Raw genomic sequence first — 3,735 nt, 5'->3', positions numbered from 1 at the left:
TAACAACTAAAAATATTTAAGAATCATATAAGAAATTTAGTTGAGTTTCGTAAAAGTACATACGTCACATAAAATGGAACAGAAAGAGTAATATATATTATTTGAAAATGATATAAGAAGTGCTATAAATCACAATAAATTAACAANGTACCTACGTCACATAAAATGGAATAGAAAGAGTAATATATATTATTTGAAAATGATATAAGAAGTGCTATAAATCACAATAAATTAACAACTTCAAAATATATTGAACAAAATCACATACAAAGAATTATATAACTCTCCAAATTTCATCGGTGTCACATAAATTGAAACAAAGAACTACTCCCAATTTATGTTATTTACTTTCCTTTTTAGTCAGTCCCAAAAGAATGTCACATTTCTATATTAAGTAACAATTTGATAATAAAATATTTATTTTACCCTTAATGAAATAATTTACAGTCATATAAATTTATATCATTCATTTTGGACCACAAATTTTAAAAGTCTTCATTTCTTTTTTAAACTCCGTGGCGAATCAAACTACCTCACATAAAATGAGACGGAGGAAGTAATATACATTGGGCCCGCGCTGGCGTGGGAACCTAATAACTAGTATATATTAGAAACGTCAAATCAAAGTAAATATACGAATACTCAATTTATTTGCTTCATTTTTCGACTTTTGTTGAAAGTGTGAGAGTTTTATACTAAATCAAGGGAGAAAAGTTATTGATAAGAAAAATATTTTCTTATTTCGTTTATTGTGAATTAAAATCTTTGAGAAAAAAATTTAATACAATATCGTAATTCAATTTGTTTGCGAGTTGTGTTGATCAATGAATTGATAACAAAAATTAGTGTGAATACGCACGATGTTTTCGTACTTCGTTAATAAGCCAATCTTAAAATCTCCCTATATATTGTCAAAATTGAAAGTGAAAAGGCATAAGAAAAACCAACTTCTGATTTTGTTCTATGTTTTTCATATCAGCTCGTTGCTATTTTTATCGTCGCCAAATGCCTAAAAGTGATTTCATTTTAGGTGAATTCTCTTCACTTTTTTTTTTTTTTGCATGTTTACTTCATAATAAATCAAATATAAACTCAGCAAAGCTAAAATTTGGTGTGTCCATTCATAAAAAAAAATAAATCAATTACTAATATCGTGTAGTTTGATTTTACCAATTTGCACTTCGTAAAAATTAATTATTAAATGCATAAATATTTTTTATGAAATTTCTGACTAGATCAGTATCTATGTCTCCTAACTTTTGTTATAGCCAATTTTGTATAATTTTAGTACCAAGAAGTTGGTGATAACTAAGATGATAGATCATTTAGCAATAAATTTGAAAAACTTGCATTAATTTGTACAAATAGTTGATTAGTCTAACTTAATCCAATCGTGTTGGTTGGTGGGTTAGAACTCAGAAGAGAGATATTTTACCCTTCCAAAATTCAATGGAATCATCATGATTACCAATAAATTAATTAATTAGAAGGGCTGCCCTAAATAAATAAAATAGTTTAATTTTAATGTATTAATAATGTACAAAATATTTGTATCATTAGGTTACTTAAAACGTAATTACAAGTAATTTTATTTAATAATATATCATATCATGAGTTGGATAATTCTGAATTAGAAATAAAATAATTTACTATAATAGATTAATTACCCTAGTAATATAAAAGTTTATTACACTATCAGTGTATTATAACTTAAATCTAAGTAAAATAAGTATATTAAATCGCATAAATATAGTTAATGTTTTGGTTAGTTATCATATTCTTAATCAATAAATTCAGTTGATCTATCAAAACACGTCATTATGGTAATAGCTATTACTCTCACCATCTTAATTTATAATTCATACTTTTCTTTTCAGTTTGTCTTGAAAAGAATATCATACGTTCTTATTTAAAAATAGTTAGATTTAAAATCCTTATTTAATATTTAATAAAATAATTTATAAACACACAAATAATTATAACTTTGTTGTTTGGGGCATAAAATTTGAAAGTCTTATTTTACAAAAAAATAAAATTATATATACCCAATCGTACAACACCACATAAATTAAGACAAAAAAATACTCCCTTCGTCCCATCTTATGTGGCAATATTTGACCGGGCACGGAGTTTAAGAAATATATGAAGACTTTGAAATATTTACCAAATTGCCCTTTAAAAAGTAGACTCACTTTCTCTCTCCTCATAAATGTATTGGAAAACTATCTTTAAGATTAAGTAGGACCAACAAGGGTAAAAGATGAATTATACCTTTAAATACTTAGCATATAAGGAAATGTGACATTCTTTTTGGGACCGACCAAAAAGGAAATGGTGCCACAAAAAATGAGATGGAGGGAGTAGTATGTTGTTTCATCCAAATTATTATTCGATATTTTAACTTTTTTATTTTGATATAAAATAAGTGATGTTTTACCTAATAAAAAAGATATTAATTTTATTTTTCAAATTTATCCTTATTTATATGTTCCAAAACAATCTTTCTATATTACAAATTCTAAAAGTCTATTAAATAGGTATTCAGTATTCTTACTAGTTCTTCAATGACATTTTATTATGCTATATTCCTTTTACACTATATATGCAACTCAATATCAACTTTGAAAGATGTAATTTAGTTAAAGGTAATTCAATGAAAATCATTCTTAAATTCTATATAAGTAATTTCTTAAGGAATGTGCTAAAAGCAAAAATATCAAATAATATGAAGTAGAGAATGTACCGTTGTAATTAGGGGCCGAATTAGAAGTCTAAATACGGACTGAAACTCAATTATTAATGCATGAAATTATCATTATAAAATTTAAAACTTATAAAGTTAAAATTCGTATTCGCCTCTAGCTGTAATAGATTACTGGTGGAATATACAATACTTCACATTTATGTTATAATATAAAATGTAATATAATATAAATATAATGATCTTTTTGTCATTTCATTTGGAGAATATGATGGTATAAAATTGTAGAGAATATCATTCCTCTCCTCTCTAAGGAAGGAAAAAAAAGGACGTGGAGAGCACCATTTTTGGAGGAAATTAAAGCACAATAGAACATAAAGCTGTTATCCATTATCCAATAATGTTAAACAATAGGAGCAACACATATATCAATCATCTTTCTCTAAATATATACATCCATCTACTTTTGTTGCACAAAGAATTAAGGAATATTACTACAAATTTACTTGCTATAGCAAGAAGAATTAGGTGCCTTTAATTTCTACCACTAACTTTTGCTTTTCATGAAAGGGAACATACCACAACTTGGGCACAAAATAGATTCTCCTCGTGTCTTAATTTATATGGTATAATTTAGATTTATACGGAGACTAGAAAGAAAGAAGATTTTTGAAATATGTCATAGTATTTTTGTGATTATAAAATTTCTGCAACTTATAATCTTAGATATGTCAAATATTTATATGATTATAAGAACTTTTAAATAAAATTGTAAGTGTAAAGTTAATTAATAGTTTTCCAATTTAAAAGTGTGTCATTTTTTTTAATAACGAATTAAAATGGATAGGATATGCCATATGAATTAAAACAAAGGTAATATTGTAATGGTTGTGGATTATCCTAGGGTTCCCAAGAAAAAGTATTTTTTAAAAAAATTAACTGAAAAACAAGTTATGTATTCATAAACCGAAACGAGGAGAATAATACTAAGCCTTTTTGGTCCATATTTTTTTCTAGAATCTGGTAAAGCAGAG

This window comes from Solanum stenotomum, chromosome 11 (genome assembly GCF_019186545.1).
Source record: "Solanum stenotomum isolate F172 chromosome 11, ASM1918654v1, whole genome shotgun sequence".
NCBI lineage: Eukaryota > Viridiplantae > Streptophyta > Magnoliopsida > Solanales > Solanaceae > Solanum > Solanum stenotomum.
Note: the sequence above shows the minus strand (reverse complement) of the source record.